Source organism: Balearica regulorum, chromosome 5 (assembly GCF_011004875.1).
Source record: "Balearica regulorum gibbericeps isolate bBalReg1 chromosome 5, bBalReg1.pri, whole genome shotgun sequence".
Classification (NCBI taxonomy): Eukaryota; Metazoa; Chordata; class Aves; order Gruiformes; family Gruidae; genus Balearica; species Balearica regulorum.
This window is the reverse complement of record NC_046188.1, coordinates 31,060,172-31,079,337: the sequence shown is the minus strand read 5'-3', so window position 1 is coordinate 31,079,337 and position 19,166 is coordinate 31,060,172. Positions and strand designations below refer to the sequence as shown.

At 37.3% G+C, this 19,166-nt stretch overlaps 1 protein-coding gene across 3 annotated transcripts in view; it reads right to left on the bottom strand.

The window, feature by feature from the left end:
- Positions 1 to 19,166, bottom strand: part of PRKD1 (protein kinase D1) — a 159,330-nt gene that overhangs the window by 112,973 nt on the left and 27,191 nt on the right. The window contains exon 2 of one of the 3 annotated variants that reach the window (XM_075754075.1): positions 9,636 to 9,725. The exons of the other annotated variants lie outside the window; for them this stretch is intronic. The gene's annotated coding sequence lies outside the window, so the exon portion shown is untranslated. The remainder of the gene's footprint in view (positions 1 to 9,635; positions 9,726 to 19,166) is intronic. 3 annotated transcript variants of the gene reach the window in all.

Genomic DNA, 19,166 nt, shown 5'->3' with positions numbered 1-19,166 from the left:
ACAGCAGCACACTTTCAGGGGGTTTGACAGCCCATGTTTTGGCCCTAGTGCTCCCCATCTCAAATAACAAATTTCAATTTGTTACTATATTCCCACAGTTTTTCTACAGTGCAATTCCTCCTTGTTGAGCACCATTAATTCCTGGCTTTCTGTTTTCACTTTAAAAAAAGAAAAGGGAAAAAAACCCACCAAAAAACCCCCACAACCCACAACACAACTCTGTCTAAATCAGTGTAAAAATATCCTTAAAAACAGATATTAGAGTGAAAAACCATCTGTCAATTATGGCACAATAACAGTTTGTATTGATAACTGCAAATAACAGTTCTGCTTTTGGGTCATTTTTCACACATTTTGATGGCTTCTATCACACACACTGGCAGGCTCGAAAGTTGAAAGGTATGATAGGGAAGCTTTAGTGAAATCAGAGCCATCTTTCATTCTGCAGTTTTAGGCCTACTAGAAACAATAGTAAGTGCTGTTCTCCTCCAGCAAGTTTGTCTACTAACCAGGAAACTGCAAGCAATTTTACTGAAGTCCAGCTAGTCTCAAACTCATTTTTAGGTACAAGAATTTTAAGCCATTATGAATATGATAGGAGAGGTTTGGGGTTTTATTCTCAGTAGTAACTTCATTTGCAATCTAATTTCCTTAAGAGCTAATAAAGAAAGCTGAACTATACTGTCAGCCATTTGCTAGCAAGAGGGCTGGCAAAACAGTTCTTGAACTGAACATAAACAGTAATTTTAATTATTTTAACTTCAATATTAAATACATGTATAAGTAAAAATGGTCATGGAATAGTTACCAGATTTTAGACTGTAAGTTTACTACTCAGTCAGTAATAACATTAAGAACCTTATTTAAATGAAAAAAAAATCAAACCCAATGTTGGTGAAAATCTTTCATGTTTCAAAGCAGTGACTCTAGCCAATAGCTAGATTTTCTTAGAGAAAAAAGCCTATTCGGTTTGCATAGAATTTTTCTCTTTGCAGTGAAAAATCTGAAATACGTATGTACTACAAAAAATAAGAAGCCAGAAAATTCTGAACTGGAAGGAAACCACATCTATAAACACAAAGAAACATACTGTAGAATAAAGAACTACTCTTAGTTTTCTCCACCCACAACTCACACCAATTTAGTGTCATAATCCAGATTTATACAAAATGTCCATACTTGGAACCAGTAACTGTGAACCAGTGCTGAAAACCAACTCCGTGAATCCAATTCTTTGTACATTTAAGGACTGATCATTCCTTGACTCTACATCTACCAGCATCTAGCTCACAGATTATACTCACAGTCACTTTTCTCCCATCAGCACAGAAAGTGATCCAGTTTTCTGGATGAAAGATTTAAATAAATAATGCAGAGTTGTTTAACACAAAGTATTCATTACACTTGAGATGAAGAGCTCAGTCAGCAGCAGATCAAATTTAGTAACTTCAACAACTAACACAGTGACTGTATTAACACCGTCTTTTTACTGCCACAAGTTTAAGAATGTGATCGATCTGGTATCATTTATCAACAATCATCCATCTAACTTACATACCAGCCACGAGTGTTTGCACCTTAATAGGAAAATATGATAATATATAACAGGATTCCTTCTGTAATTTCCAATTTCATTGTAATAATTCACTTTAAAAACAACTAATACCCCTCCTTTACAAACTGCTGTCACATTGATAATCAGTAAATAAATAAACTTATTTGTTTCTTCAGTAAAGAAATAAGAGTGCAAATAAAATCATTCCAGTAAAAAAAAAGATACAAAAATATTATAAAAGCTTACAAAAAATTACCCTCAGTAGGCAAAACCAAGAAAAATTTAGCCATAACCAGATTCAGTAAACTGTCTAGTTTGTCTTATTAGTTATACAGCTAGTGTTTATGCAGAAAGTATATGAAAATTGCACATCAGCACTATTAACTATGCAGTAATGCCAGGTTTTTCCTTTTTCTTCAAAAGCCCATTTGCACCTGAGAACATTAAGCACGTTTTTCTCCATTACCATTTTTGTTACACAATTAACATTGAGCGGTGCAATACCAAATGTCTGCCTGTTCTCCACAAGCGAGCTTCCCAGCGTACACTGCAACCAGCAATCAGAACACGCACAGTTGGAAGTCAGCGCTCAAGGCACTTCAGTAGTTTAATCAATCCATGTGCATTTTAAGTGAGTTATCTGCAACAAGAATGGTGGTGTATTCCCAGCAGTGGTTACAGTGTTATTCTAAGCAAACAACAGAGAGCAAAAAATGTTTTCATATTAGGGAAATACGAGGTATGGAAAAAAATAACACAATCAATTCTTCTTTTTCTTTTTTGGTAATATTCTTCAGGTGGATGTCAGTAGTCCACTAACACGTCATTGCCTCCAGTTTCTCTGTGCATTTAACTCATGGTCTGTGCTGGATGTGAAGTTTTAGCCAGCAGAAGCCTGCAACTACTACAAGTTATTAAGACACTTGGTTTGTAGGCTGACAATACAAATCTGATATATCTGTACCATTGGTTCCAATAACTGCAGCCATGAAAATGTTGGACTGCCCAACAGTGAAGCTTAGTTTTCAGGATACTGATACTACGTAAATTGCAAGCAATGTGAAAAACGTCCTTAGTCACCATTTTCTTTTGTTTGGAGATTGTAAGTGGTTTTTTGAATATTTTGCAGTGTTCCAGATACTTAGGTGAAAATTCTCCAAACCAATAAGGGCAAAATGTTAACAGTTCCATTTCATATCATATATAAGTACTCTCCAGTACTTAGAAGGTGGTGACAAAGAGGACAGACAGTCCCTCTTGACAAGGAGTCATGTGGAGAAGACAAGGGGCAGCAGGTACAAGTTGCATGGGGAGAGGTTCCACCTCAATAGAAATGCTCTCTACAGTGAGAGCAATCAATCACTGGAACAACCTCCCCAGAGTCGTGGTAGAGTCCCTATCACCAGAGGTTTTTGAGATGCGACTGGACAGGGTGCTAGATAATCCCACCTATGCTTCCTTTCCCACAAAAGGTTGGACCTGATCTTTCAAGGTGCCTTCCAACCTGGTCTGTTCAATGATTCTATGACATAATATCTGTGCACCAGAAAAAGAAAATAAAAGAACATACACAAAATATTGTCAGTACTGCTAACAAGCAACCAGTAAGGATTTTGAAATCGTATTATCAGTTAAATCAAATGAATAATGCGATTTTTCATGTTTTCTTTGTCTCTAGAGAAGGATAAAATTTTACTATAACAATGTTACTTGACTCTTTTGAGTTTACATACACTGGTTCTTTTCTGCCTGCCAGTCTGTTCTGTAGCTGTCCTCCATCAATTTGAAATGTACTGGAACCATCACGTTCTGCAGGAACCCACTCAAAGTCTACACATATTCAGTAAGGCTGTAATAATGTAGTAACATACGCAGACTCTTTTGACCACGCATGATGGAGGACTGGTTCACCAAGATACAATTTTTATTAAACCAAACTAAGTCGGAAAATTAAACCATTACCGAATGGCCTGTCATTCTTGATTTTAAAAATATGTTGTAACATACTCAACTGCAGTACAGATAGCTCCTACAATGAAAGTGAGGTCTGTAGCACTCTGGACTGTTAGCAGCTCAGACATAAGCCATTAAAAAGCCAGTTTGGTTTAGCTTTACCTTGTGTATAGAACTTATTAGAACTCTTTATTGATTTCTCATTGAAGTATCTATGCAACTTACTCGGTTGGAGGTAAATGCCTTTCATCAGAAAAGCCATGTAATAAAAACTTAAGTATTTCTTCAACCTAAATATTTGAAGAGGAAAAGCACACAGCTTTGAACTTGGTTTGCTTTGTTAACTAAATAGGTAATGCAACAAGACATAGATCCAACAAGTATTGTTTGTTAATAAGAAAAACATTTTTAGGCAATTATTTGAAATTAAACTAAACATATTTTATCCTTATTTTTAAAGAATAACAATTACATGTTACAAATTATTCAATAAAAAGATATTTTTGTAAGAGAGACAATTACTAAATTAAAGCAAATTAAAAATACTGTTCCAACTGGCAGTGAAGCAACCTATCTGCCAAAACTGTAAAATTTTGAGTATCTAAACAAACAGAAAGAAATTCTACTTAAAATTTAACTACGTTCATTATTGTCCAAAATTTGCTAATCAGTCCTTGGTGATAATGACTTGTACTGCCCTCCTAGTGAAATAAACAAACAAAAAAGGCCTCTGATTTAGATACTCTTTGTTGTTGACAGAATTCACATAAAGCTTTTATTTATAGACACACACATATGTATATAAAATATTAATGAAGTAACAGTGTTACATGCAGACATTGCCTACTTTGTCTCTTTCACTTGTAAATACATTTTAAATGAGCTAATTGAGACAACACATTTGCAACTGCTGTTGTTTCCTCTCCAGCTTTTATTCACAATTGAAATCTTAAAATAGCTAATCTACAGCATTCTGGGGATAATCTATGGATACTGTACTTAAAGTGCATTGTTTGAGCATCTGGAAAGCTAAAAATCTACTAAATAGCCAATCCCCTAAACATATGATTAGAGAATAAAAATCTGTCTTAGATCTGTTCATAGAAATGGCTTGAAACAGTATATATCACAAACTGTACTTATTTCTGCTGAGTATGTATTTTAAAAAGTATTGATTTTACTTAGTCTTAAATGAAATCTGGTCTGGAAAAGGACATTCACCTCATCAAGTTATCTTACTGAAAATTTAAATTATTCCTGTTAAGAAACTATTTAGGAAATTTGATTTTAAACTATTAATTTAGCTCCAAGAGATCGTATGATATCAGTCTGTCTTGGTAATGTCTTTGTGCAACATTTGAATTAGACACCATTTGTGGGGCACAAAAATATTAATTTCCAGACAGTAGCCCATAGTCAAGGTTCAACTAGTTTTAAGCACTGTTATTATTGTAATAATAACAACACATTACGGGTAGATTGTTTTAAGGTTCTTGAGCTTTTTTTAAGAAAAAATGTATAATTTAATGTTTTATTCATTTTAAGCAACAATATTACTGAAATTACTATGTTAGCACTGAAATACAGCTGAAAAGAAAAATCTCTTCACAGAGTTCATAACGACAAGATCGCATGCATTTTATTTAAATTTTGCTCACTGGAACAGCCTCATGAGATGCATATCATCTCATTTAAATGAGGACACTTGGATGACAATTGTAAAATTTGACTATAAAATGTAATGACTAAGGTCTAAACTGCATGAACTTACAGACATAATTATTCAGCATGTACCACACAGTATAAGAAAATAAAGTGAGAAGACATATTAATCAAGTTTAAATACAATAGTGTGGTACAACGACATCCAGCAGGCACTATAAATAATATTCTGCAAGCAGTACAAACTGCTCTATGCTCTAATATTTACTGAAAAATTTCTCAACATATTTAGAAGAGTTCCTAGTCATTTGATATGACTCAGCCTCATCACCACCACCAGCCCAGGAAGGTAAGTACTTTAGAGGTCACGCAGACCAGTAGGGCAAATCCTAACTTAGGTACTCTAAATTGCATTGTTCTTAAACTTAATCCCCCTCATCAATACGCAAAAGAGCCTACATTATTTTAGATATCTCTCTTGGGTATGCGCCCCCAACCCTACAGCTGACCCATGTACAGAGCTACATTTCTGCTCCATCAGGATAGAAAATGAGTTAATTGTACTACCACTTATATCCATTTTAGCTTATTGCAGCTTGATATTACAATATGATCTCTGCAGATATGGAAAGAATTAACTTTACGCTTAAAAAAAAAAAAAAAAAATTAAATTAGCCTCAGAAGAGCAGCTATAGTTTTGAAAGTCTTAAGAACACCTTTTTAGTTTTTCCTATGTGTTTTGATTCTAAAACAGTAGTTCTTGGCTTTCATCGCACTAACTCCATGTTACAAACAGACGAAAGCACTGAAATCCTTACCCATCTAATCATAATTGAAGGTAAAGAGGCTACCTATATTTAATATGTGTACAAACACATTTTTAAAGAATGTATACAAAAAGATTGGAAGACCTGCTGACTGACTGCTGATTGAATGTTTGCTTGACTGTTTACATAAACCAGGGGTAAAAGGCAGAGGGATCAACCAACCCAAACCAGAAAATCTCTTAATTTATGGGTTAACTTCAAGTTCAGTGGCAGCTGGTTTTATTCCCCATGAGATGAGGCCCCTGAAAGAGACATGATTTTCAGGGTTGACTTGTAGTATAATTTTATGAACCAATGCTGCAGTTTACCCCATTTCTTTTTAACATACAAATATCCTCATGATTAAGGTATCTGCTAAGAAGCTGTGAAATTAGCATATTTAGTTTCCATTGAAAACATTAATATGCTAATTGATGAATAGCAAACGAGAAAATAATGGAGTTCACCTTTGTGTAATCAAACATTCTGGGAAAGACATTCTTTTCTCCTCAAAAATGGAAAAAAGGAAAGGCAACGTAGGAATAAGGCTACCATCGGTCTGCCAATTTAAGTAAAAAAAAAAAAAAAAGAAAAAATGAAATAGATTTCCTACTGATTACCTTTAGCTATATGTTATTTGCAAATGACATCAAATGTACAGAATTTTAGTTCTGTAAAATACTTTTAATTTTCATGGTAAAATCCAAGAAAGGAGTTCAGATTTTGAATAACAGGTTTAAAATGCAGTATATTTACAATGCAACTTATCAGTAAACAGTATACTCAATTGCTCCTAGTCAAAATCTAGCAGGACAAGCAATGATAGCTTATATCCTGAATTTCTCAAACTATTCTTTCTAGAAAGTAGAAAAGACAAGACAGGTATCCACAACACACCACCACATTAAAACCTAGCAAAACGTCAGCAGGATTTGGGAAATACCCACAGCATAAAAAAAAACCCAAAACAGCAAAATATCTTGGAAAATCTCTTCATAGAGTGGAAAGTTTGCACTGTTACAAGTAAAATTAATATTGAAAAACAAGTCTATTGTCTGAAAAATACTGAAATTGATAAAATGTCTTTGAATATAAATGCATACCTTCTTCCTGAGTTTTAGCATTAGTGGTAGTTCAGGCAAGAAAACGTGCCTTTTACTTCAATTTTTCCACACAAACTTGGTTGACTATTGAGGTTCTCTTCAAGGTTTGGTGTGCCCATTAATGTACCTCCCAAAAACAGACCTGCTATTCCTATACCTTCATTGAACTAAGAAGATCTACGTGGACGAGACATAAAAACGACCTTGCATATTTATTTCATGTATTTAAGATTAAGGAAGTCAACAGACAAGTTCTTGCATTGACACAGTAATTCCTTTGCTTAAATTCATTAAGAGACTAGGAGTCCAGGACTCTAAGGAACTTGGTCCCTTTTCCTATTTCTCCCCAGAATTTGGCTTGCTGTATATGAATGTAAAAAAGTCATACACACTATGAACTCCAGTTATAGGAAATCCTGTCTTTGTCTTTCTCTTTCTCTCTCTCTACATATATATACACACACACACACACATATTTGTATAATGTTCTATCATTGTACTTTTACACTTCAGGAATCTAGATAGCGTGATGACAGGTCTTCAGCAACACATGAAATGGCTACTCAGATCTATAATTTAGCTATACCTTGTACAGGTAGAATATAATAGGTGTGTACATGAGAAACACAGTATTCCGAAACTATTTTCCAAGGTGAACATGGCCCAGGAGATGTAAAAAAAAAATACTAATGAATCAAGAATAATAGCATTTGCAAGAAAAAAATTTGCTAGGAATGTCCATCGATATTTAAGTAATGAAACTGAAGAACATCCAAAATCCTCACTACCTACTGCATCTTCCATCATTCATAGGGTATGAACTAAAAATACTGTTTTCCTGACAAGCTAATACTCACTTTTCAAACTTGTGTCACTTTTTAGGAAAGAGGGGGGCTGGAGGGGGACAGGAAGAAGAATAAAATGAAAGCAAACACTGTCGCTCGTACACGTTGCTTAGCAATACACCATATGAAACTAGCAGAAACGGTGACATTGGCCCCCGGTTGAATTTACATAAACACCAAACGTGCGTCACTGAAAGAGGCGTGAATGCAAAGTGTCAGGTATATAACCTGTAACGACAATAGAAACACAGTAGCACACAGATACCTGTTAGCATTCTACAATCTAAGCAGAAATGTCATTTCTTCTTTATAGTATAGAAATGTTTAAAGCAGCAGTCTTCCCCTTTTATGATTTGGGAACTGATATGAACTAACATTCAAAATAATTTTCTTTTCCTGATAAGTACCATAATAAAAGAAATTAATTGTATTCCTGTAACAAAGACTAAATACATCTTTAAAACACACATTTCCCACAAATAAGCTTGCCCTCATAGCACTAGTTTTTTCTATACACTTTATTAATCACCTATTTTTATTCTGAAGAGAAATAAAGCTTTAAAATAGTTATATACTACTACTACCACCAGTAACACTTCTGTAAGCATTGCCCACTGATCTCAAAGCACACGACTGTAGAAAAAGCGAAATACACTTGTCCTTTTTAAAGGTGAAAAAATAAAGGCACGGAGTGATGTAATGACTCAATCACTTACATGAAAGTGTCAAAGAGTAAAACTTTCACAACAGAGACAAAATATTGAAAGTAATAGTAAATGAATGTCAGCACTTTCATACCATATTTCACACCACAGTCCATATATAAGGTCAGTCCTATCTACAGCAATATGTCAAAACACAGAGATCAAAGTCTTAGGGAGAATGACTTATGTTTTATAATTTGTACAGGTTTTCAACACACTTTTAAACACATTATCCACATACACATAGAACAAGTGTGTGTGTATTCCCTTCTTCATTAAAATGCAATCTTTAGAAAACAGTTGAGAAAATTTCCCAGTTTCCTAAAACATAGTATATAAAATAAATACTTTTCTTCCAAAGCAGAGAACCAAAATATTTTTAAATATTCAATAAATAGTATATATTTTTATCCCAGTAATCTGCAACAGCCAAAACAGATAACAAAGGATACAATAACTTCATATTATAATACCTTATTACTACGTAGCCAAACTTCTTCCAGAACAATTACTTTTCAAGCAGTGATTCAAAAGTTGAAAGGTCATCATATGACACTAATTCTACATTAGATACACTAAGTAAGAATGTAATCTACACAATGAAAAAAACAAATATCACTCTCTATCTGTAGATAAAGCTATTATTTTTTTAAAAGCAGGGTTTGAATTTCATGATATGAAAATTCATGTGGTCTATTCTACTTACTGGTTTTCACATACATAGCAATTAAACAGCTGAAAACCAAAAAAAACCCTGCCAGATTGTCTTTTTCAGCTGTGGATCCATAGTTGTAAAGCACATGTCACTGAGTATTCAGTCTGATAAGACAGATGCAATGATTGCGGGTGGGTTTTTTGGGGGGGTGGGGGACAAAGAAATGGATAAAAATCCTCTTCCTAACTGCCTGCCCAGTGTTATTTTGAGTGAAGAACTTCTCAGGGACAGTCATCCTACCACCTTGGAGGCAGACAGCATCCTCACCGACCTTCAGAAGGAAAATCCCTACCTTACTGCAGAGTAGGCACTCCCTTTATTTCATCATCTGAAACAGCTACAATTCTCCAAGTCACACTCATTTTTTTTGATAGCTGATCAACTGAGTTGGAAAAATGATGTAAACTTGAAATAGGATATAAAAAATGCTGCAATTTGTTGTTGCATCCTGAAACTTTTCTTCCTGAACAATTCTTTACGTATACAAATAAACATAACTTTAAAGCAAGAATGTTTGGTAGTGTTTATGTTCAGGTGTACCTATTTCATCCTCTTCTTCTGAATTAGGATGGCTCAAGAGACATAATAAAACTCCACAATTTAGAGAAACATTTCATTTTCTATTAATCAGCCAGAGGAAATACAAAGTGAAAGTAAGAACGTATTACTGAGTTCAACATATTAAAATAATCTCAGAAAAAAAAGTCATTACACATAATGAATTGGAAACTGTTGTTTTCCTGTATGACACAGACTCCTAGCTAGCCAAAAAATGTAAAGAGGTTTTTCATATTCCGTTCAGAAGCAACAGTTACAGTAAATATACAGGAGGCTTTTATATATGGTGACACAGTGAGGCATTCCAAGTATTGAGTTTTTCAAAGTTCCTGGAAAAAATTCTGAAAAATCTATTATTCTTGCAATATTTAATTCGGGCCCAAAGAACCCAAGTCATGATGAATTTTGATTGATGGATAAACAAATGATCAATGTTTACATTATGGCTTAAACAACATGTTTTACTTTGCAATTGGGATGGACTAAAAATACACCAAAGGATCAGTTATAGCATCAAATGTGATTGAGATAATTTAACCACGCTTCATTACCTGTCCACAGCTAGCTCATACTAAATCAACCTAAGCAGACTTAAAGTAAACGGTGTCTAACACTCAGATACATATGGCCATCATCTTATCCTACTGGTAGCGTCCATCAAGAGGCAGAGGATGAATGTATTTTTTCCCCACATGAAAACTGTACATGCCACTGTTGAATAGCTGCAAGGACCTCATGAAAGAGGGTGGAAGGCAGAGTAGCAACATACCAGAACAACTCATCAGGCCGCATTCACCACTCACTTTATTCAGGCCCATAGTTCCAAAACCTTTTAGTGAATTCTCAGAATGCAGTATAAAAGACGGAGGATGACCACAAGATACGAGAAAACTATCCCTGATGACAGAATGAGATTTACACACACAGCTCTTGGCATGCTCCAACTGACAAGTATAGACAACCCTTCAAATGGAAGTAGCACTCTAGCTAAAGAAATGCCTCAGGTTCCTTAGGCACAGAGTACCCAGACTTACATTTGTAAGCTTTTTTTTTTTTTATATAGCATATAGGGAACTTGCGGGATCAGAAGCATCCACAGGATCAAAAAGGCATTAGACAAGTAAATAGACCACAGATCCAAAGCAAATCCTAAAATAGAATGGATGTGCCCTCTAAAATTCCTAATCAATGATTTGGATTTGGGGGGGATGGCATGGGAAATAACCTCAGAGGAGCCAGACTTAAGTTGCCTCCTTTAAGACCTTCTACTAACTACTACTGCTGGAGACAGGAGTACTTAGCTATGCAAACAGTTGGTCTGGCTCACAAAATTTTTGATGTGCTTAAGTCCTTATGTCCAAGACACAGATTGGTGCAGTATGGAGACCGGAAGAAAAATCAGGTATATTTTTTTAAAATTAAAAAAACCCCAAACAAACATTTTAATTGTTCACCACCAGGGCTACAAATGAAACAGCCATTTCAACCCATTGCCTACATTCCTCCCTTATGCAAAAACAAGTGATGGCAACTGAGGAGAAAGGGAATAGAATTTCTACTACAGGTATTTTGTTTTAAGTAGAACAACGTTGGTAATGGCATGCACATTTTATGTCCTTCGTGAGGCAGGTGATTTTTCAAACTTTCTGCCTTGTACAGAAAGTACTTGCCTCAGGGGATCCAAATAAAAGAAACTTCCAAGTCCTGCACATATTTGCAGAAGGGACAACATATTTAGTTGCCTAGAAGAAGTAAAGTTAATTGCACCATGAAGTTCCAGATCATTGGACTGGAAGAGTGATGAATGGACTTGATGTGAGATTATGGGGCTGAATTCAATTTACTAGGCTGCTCATTAGCTTTAGTTACCATATATAAAATGCATTCATTGAAGATATTAGTGATCTTAAGCCTAATGCATGTCTTTTTAAATTACAGGATCCAAGTACAAATTAGAACTATTTATTAATACGAATCTGATTAATGTAAAAAAGTATAAGAACCATATGACTTAATAGCAAAGTCTTTGCCCTGGAAGTGATTTTCTTCTGCTATACTGTTCAACGAATGACCCAGGAAAACAGAAACTCTGATCACCTGAACTGCTTATCCAAAACCAGTCTGGCAAAAATATCTAATTATAGCATTATCTGAGAATTTTTCCAAATATGAAGTGTTTACAGACAGTTGGTAAACACACAATATTTCATCACTGAATATGATGATATGGTAAGTTACAGGATGAAAACAGAAACACTAACCATATTTGTCTAGTTTATTAGGTGAATTGGCAAAACCCTAAGAAGGGTTTAAGGTTTTCCGAGCCTAACGATAAAGCACACAGACATCAGTACAAATAGTTTCTATTCGCTTTTTATGTTTTTTTAACTAGTACCTTATACATCCGAACATACACAAAAAGATTTTTAAGTTTGCCAAGCCAGACATTTTAAACTTCAGAAGTGCCAAAATTAAGGCTGCCCGTGAAAGCTTCATCTGCTTTGCAGGACCATAATACTGGTAGCTGTTACACTTTTGAACCCTCCATTATTCTGTGCCTGTGACTAAATGGTTTGTTTTCTCCTTGCTGTTCAGATACAGTATGGAGCAACTTATTTAGAGATGCTGATAATTTCTTTAAATAATGTTTGAATACATTTTCTCAATTACTTATGTATGATACCCATTGCTATAGTATCTTAGTATTTCCAAAAATATTACTGTGACAACAGTCATGTGAAATAAGATATATGATTATGTCTGTTTGAATTATCAGTAACCTAGTCAAAGGAAGAGTAAGTAGAAAGTAGTTGTCTCTGCCCAGTTTGATCTTACACATATCCGGGTGGGGTTTTTTCCCCAAAGTACTTCCCATTACATGTGGCTCATATGTATAATACACACCCAGAAGTGCAGCTGGCACATCCTCTGTGTCACAAAATATAAAGAAGGGCTGCGGTTGGAGCCATGAGAGGAACAGCACTACAAGATATAAGTGATAAGGATAATCGTGAAGATAAAGCCACAATAGTTTCCTCCCTTTTGGTCCTTCCCTACACACAAAATAAATCCGTATTTGTTAACATGATATTCAGTTCATTCAGCGCTCTGTGTAGTTGTGGCGACAAGCTCCTGCACTTCTGCAAGCCAGGTCTCACAGTTGGAGACTGGATACACAGAAAGTGACGGTGCAGTATTAGTGAAAAGTTGCTTGACTTGCTCCACAAAGGAATTTAGCAGGAAGTATGGGGATGAATACAATCCCCCAAAATGGCATCCAACTTTATAAATGATGCCATTATCCCTTTTCTTTTTCCACTGTTTTTTTCCTGCCCCACTCACCATGCACTCTTCAAAATTTGCAACAAATGAAGGTGACTCCGTTGGCAACGGCCTCCTTTACTAGTCAGTCCCAGTTCAACCCCAGAGCTATAGTCCCAAAGTTCAAATACATATGTATTCCTCTGGGCGCATTCCAAGTTTTTGTTTAGTTCAGTACAGAGGTATGAGATATTCCTCTTGCGACATTTCTGCTCATCTTCTGTTCATTAAAGAAATGGGAAATGCTTTCTTTACCAGTGGAACAGCTGGCATGAACCTATCACTTTAGATCTACTAGATCTTCACTACTTGAAGGTATTTGTGCAGTGAGCTGTACAAATGTGATTTCCTGCTCTACTACTGCAAATAAACTAGGCCATGGCAAGTAAGTGGTTCCAGATACCTGGAACCTGTATAGACAACCAGATGTCAACAGTTTTACAGCTCCGCCCTAGTTGTGTTTTCTGCTTTTGTAAAGGTCAATCTCAGGTTGTACATTTTATAGAACATTTCATCCTCAGATTAAAAAAAAAAGATATTCTTTATAAAAATTAAAAATAAAAATGGTTGCCTACACGTCACACTTGATTTCAGCCAGTAAATTCCACTATGTTCTTGTTCCCTAGGTTTCCCTCAAAAAATCCTAGTAACTCATCAAATGCTGGGGAGGGTAAGGTTTCATTAGCAATGGAGCCAAGCTCTCTGAAAATTTGTTTTTTCAATGGTTGTCTCTTACAGCTACACTAGCACATGCACTAATTAGTAAAAATTTACTCTCATATTACTTGTGTCTCCTAAAACTGATCATCTAAGAACTTCTACAGCCTTAACAGAACTCTTGGCTTCCTTGAAAAGAATCCTAACAGTAAAAAACAAAACCACCAGGTTACCCAGGAAACAGATTCCTTTTGTGGATACACAATCTGAAGTGCCCTCAAGTGCTGGCTGACATTCAGGGAGCTATGCAAGAAGCATGCATGTGCAAACACGGCATATAGTTGATGGAAAAACAAACACACAATAGCCTAACATTGGACGTGTCTGTGAACTTTTTAATTTGCCACACAACTATTTCTCCAGGCTGGGAGATCAGATCTAAATGACCACTTCCATCCGGTCTCAAGTATTTATTTTATTGTTGCTTAACTTATTTTAAGGAATGCAGGAGACTCTCCTCATCCTGACAGAAATGCAGAAAGTCTGTGCCAGTTGCAAACAGGAATAAGGAAGTTAGCTTGTTTATAATCAGTACAAGAATTGTTCTTAAAATAATTATATTCTTAAGACTTACAGTCAAATCACAGAAAAGTTTTTTAGCTTCAAAACTCTAACCAAGGTAGAAGTGCAGCATTTTTCTACATCAGATTAAACCAAATTTGTTCTCTATGGAAAAATGCAGTCAAGATTAAAACAGAGCATAGATTCTGAACTAAAACTGTGCATTTTCTTGCACATTTTTTTAGTAAATGATCTCTGCACATAATTATATCTTGTACATTCCATGAAACTTAATATTTACACTTATCTATGGGAGTAAATTACATCCTCTTAAAAGAGTTGTAAATAAAAATAGAACTGATATTCTTTTTTTTAGACTCCTCAAGGTTTTAAAGGTTTCTTGACCTAAACTGATTTAATAAGTTAAATCTTTAATTTTGTTGCAGAATTTTTCTTCTATATTGTAGTCTTTATGAAGAAGTGACAGTAGACAAACCAATATGCTCCAAAACTCCACACCTAAACTAGATCTGTATTTCTATAGTTAAAAAAATGCCCCTGTTCTTAGTTGTAAAAATAAATATTCCTAAAACATAAATGCATACCCAACTATTTTTTCTTCATCCAGCTACCTATTTTTTCCTCTAAGTTACCTATTCCAATTTTATCAGTCACTGCTTACTCAACTACTGATTTCTCCTTTCATGACAAGACAGCTTCTGCTCAACTGTTACCCCAAGAAGGTCATGCAAATTGTAATTCTTTTTTTTTTAATTGGAGAGAGAAAAAAAATGGGTGCAATCAGAAGTGATTAGAACCCTAGTTCAGATTCCCTCCACATTTCACAAGACAAAGAAAGACCAAATTAGGTTTAGTGTATGATGAGCAAAAGCACACCCCTTCAGCTGCTGCTCTTTTTCACAGGCATCCATGCATACTAATATCATAAAAACAAAATGCTAGAGTCAAAGACAACTTCAGAGTATCTGGTTTTTGTTCAAAAGACTTACCAATCTACGCACAAATAACAGGACAAAGAGTCCTAAATTTACATTCTGCTGCTATATCATAAGGTGTCCAATATACTGAAACATGGACCAATTTGTCCTACTAAAGCATGGCAATTTTCTGCACATTTTTAGACATGCCAATCAATGTAGATCAGAAGATACTGGAAAATCATTCCAGCTTGTTGGTTTCAATCAGGATTTTCCAACCTTTGAACAAGCAACCTGAAAATACCGAAAATTTAATTCTTAGTACTCAACTGAAATACAGTATCTCTTCCAATGTGCAATATGTGTGCCTGCTGCTTTACTGCTAAACCTAACCCAACTGGCTTTATTCATCTTGGAAACTCCATAAATAGTTAAGCAAAAATCATAGCTGCACTTTTCTGAATCTTGTCCGATAGGAAAAAAGGAGACTACTTAGAATCACCAAGAGACATATTTGACAATTTTAGGATGCAGATGTCAAGCTGCCTGAGTAGGCATTGTTCCACAACCATCCTGTTTACTTCATAGTTCCTACAGAGAAAATTATTGATGGATGTCGTGGTTTAGACCCAGCCAGCAGCTGAGCACCACGTGGCTGCTTGCTCACTCCTCACCCACCCCACTGGGATGGGGTGGAGAAACGGAAGAAAAAGGTAAAACTCATGAGTCAGGATGAGGACAGTTTACTGGGACAGCAACAATACTTATAAAAGAATATACAAAGCAGGTGATACACAATGCAATTTGCTCACTGCCTGGAGCCCGATGCCCAGCCTGTCCTGAAGCAGCGACTCCTCCTTGGCCAGCTCCCCCCATTATATACTGAGCATGACATCATATGGTATGGAATACCCCTTTGGCTAGTTTGGGTCAGCTGTCCTGGCTGTGTCCTCTCCCAGCTTCTTGTGAAAATTAACTCTGTCCCAGCCAAAAAAACAGGACAGTATCCACCCCTTATTCTATATCATCTACATCATGCCCAGGTCCTACACTTTCCAATTAATCACCACCACTCTTCCTGTCTTTGAGATATACGTAAACATACAGGTATCATTCCCTTAGTCTATGAACCATCCCTCTAAACTGTCTGTTGAGTTCATTTAGTCCATGACTTTGGGCTCTGTCAAACAGTCTCTCAGGGCAGAAGCGACGGTGCATGATGTTGGATTGCTGCATGCTGCATGCGGAGCTCATGGCCCATGTATCTGGCGTAGCCCATGCCCACAGTCTGTCAGTTGAAGATGTCGATTTAGAGGAAGTTGCTGGGCACCAGCTGCTGAAGTCAGTTCCAGTTCCATCATCACTGCACTTTGCTCAGTTTCATCAAAGCTCATGCTTCATTAATTACTGTAATACCATGGATATGGCATACAGCAATTGTAGTAGTGATGACACACAATGGCAGGGTTATTTAGCAATAACATCAAACAATTTAATTTATTGGCTATTCTCACCCAAAATCAAATCCCCTTGAGGTACACATCAGACTTCCCAATCCTTCCGCATCACCCAGCAAATGCACCCAGGTCCTTGAGCAAAAGCAATCCCACAGATGGGTTTGCCTTTGCCTGAACTCTTCGGTACCTGGGCATCTACGTGACATACTTTTACAACAAGCTGGGGAGCAATATCTTGCCACAATGGGGCAGCCCAGATGGGTTTGCCTCTGTGCTGCCAGTTGCTCTGCTTCCATTGCTGTAACCATCCCCACAGGGTATTTGTCACCATCCATGAGTCCGTACAGAGATGAAGTACTGGCTGCTTTTCTCATTCAGCAATGTCTAAAGCCGGCTGGATGGCTTTCACTTCCACAAACTGGCTCAATTCACCTTCTCCTTCAGCAGTTTCTGCGACTTGTCATGTAGGACTCCATAGAGCAGCCTTCCACCTCCGATGCTTTCCCACAATGCGACAGGACCCATCAGTGAACAGGGCATACTGCTTCTCATTTTCTGGCAGTTTATTATACAGTGGGGCCTCTTCAGCACGCATCACCTCCTCCTCTGGCAATATTATAAAACCTTTGCTTTCCGGAAAGTCCATGATCACTTCCCAGGTTTCTGGGCAACTGGGCTTTCCTATTCAAGCCCCGCTGTGTGAATAATGTGACCCACTTGCTCCACATAGCATCAGTTGCACGATGTGTAGAGGGGACCCTCCCTTTGAACATCCCTCCCAGCACCAGCAGTTGGGGTGCCAGGAGGAGCTGTGCTTCAGAACCAGCCACCTCCAAAGTGGCTCAAACCCCTTCATATGCTGCCAGCATCTCTTTTTCAGTTGGAGTGTGACAGGCCTCAGATCTTCAGTATCCCCAACTCCAAAACTTCATGGGTTGACCTGGAGTGTCCCCTGGTGCTTTCTGCCAGAGACTCCAGGTAGGGCCATTCTCCCCAGCTGCAGCGTGACGCACATTTTTAACATGTGGTCCTGCCTGGACTGGCCCAAGGGCTACTGCATGAACTATTTCCTGTTTAATTTGTTCAAAGGCTTGTCATTGCTCAGACGCCATTTGACGTTGTTCTTCGGGGTCACCTGATAGAGAGGGCTTACAATCAGACTGTAATTTGGAATACACATCCTAAAAAAACCCCACACCACCTCGCTTGTATTTCCTTTTTGCTAGTCGCTTGAGACATAGCCGTTATTTTGTTGATCACATCAATTGGGATCCGATGGCACCCATCTTGCCATTTTATTCCTAAAAACTGGATCTCCTGTGGGGGTCCCTTGACCTTACTTCATTTTGTGGCAAAACCAGCCTTCAGAAGGATTTGCACTATTCCCTTTCTGCAAGACAGCTTCTGCTCTGTTGCCCCATACGATCATGTCAGTAATGTATTGCAGGTGCTCTAGAGCTGGTGCCATCTGGATCAGTCTATGGCAAATGGTGGGGCTGTTTCCACCCCCGAGGCAGTTGATTCCAGGTGCACTGGATGCCCCTTCAAGTAAAAGCAAACCGTGGCCTGCACTCCGCCACCAAAGAGATTGAGGGAAACACATTCACGATATCAGTTGTGGTGTACGACTTGGCTGCCTTTGACTCCAGTTCATATTGAAGTTCCAGCACGTCCAGCACAGCAGCACTCAGTAGCAGCGTGACTTCATTCAGGCCACAATAATCTACTGTCAGTCTCCACCCTTCATTAGACTTTCTCATTGGCCATATGGGACTGTTAAAGGCTAAGCGAGTCTTGCTGATCACTCCTTGGCTCTCCAGTCAACGAAACATCTTACGGATAGGTATCAAGGGGTCTCAGTTGGTGCAATATCACTGCCAGTGCACCGTTGTGGTAGCAGCTGGCACCTGTTGTTCTTCAATCCTCAGCAACTGCACAACAGAAGGGTCCTCTAAGAGACTGGGCAAGGCAGACAACTGCTTAATTTCCTCCATCTCCAAGGCAGCTACGCCAACAGTCCACTGGTACCCTTTTGGATCCTTGAAATAATTCAAAATTCTCAAAAGATGCTGTAACCAGCCTGAAGGAAAAAGGGGAGGTGAAAGAGTGGGAGAAAGTTTTCCCCCATCTTCCCCATAGATTGGGTGTAATTATTAATAAATTCCAAGAGACATCATCCGAGTTACGGGCATGATAGCAACGCCACCTACAAATACAAGCTTAACCTCACAACCAGCTATGTTATCATATCATACATTGATATTACACAGTACAGCAAAGTGAGAATCCTGATCCCTCTCCCAGAGGCAATAAACAGCATCACAGGGAATA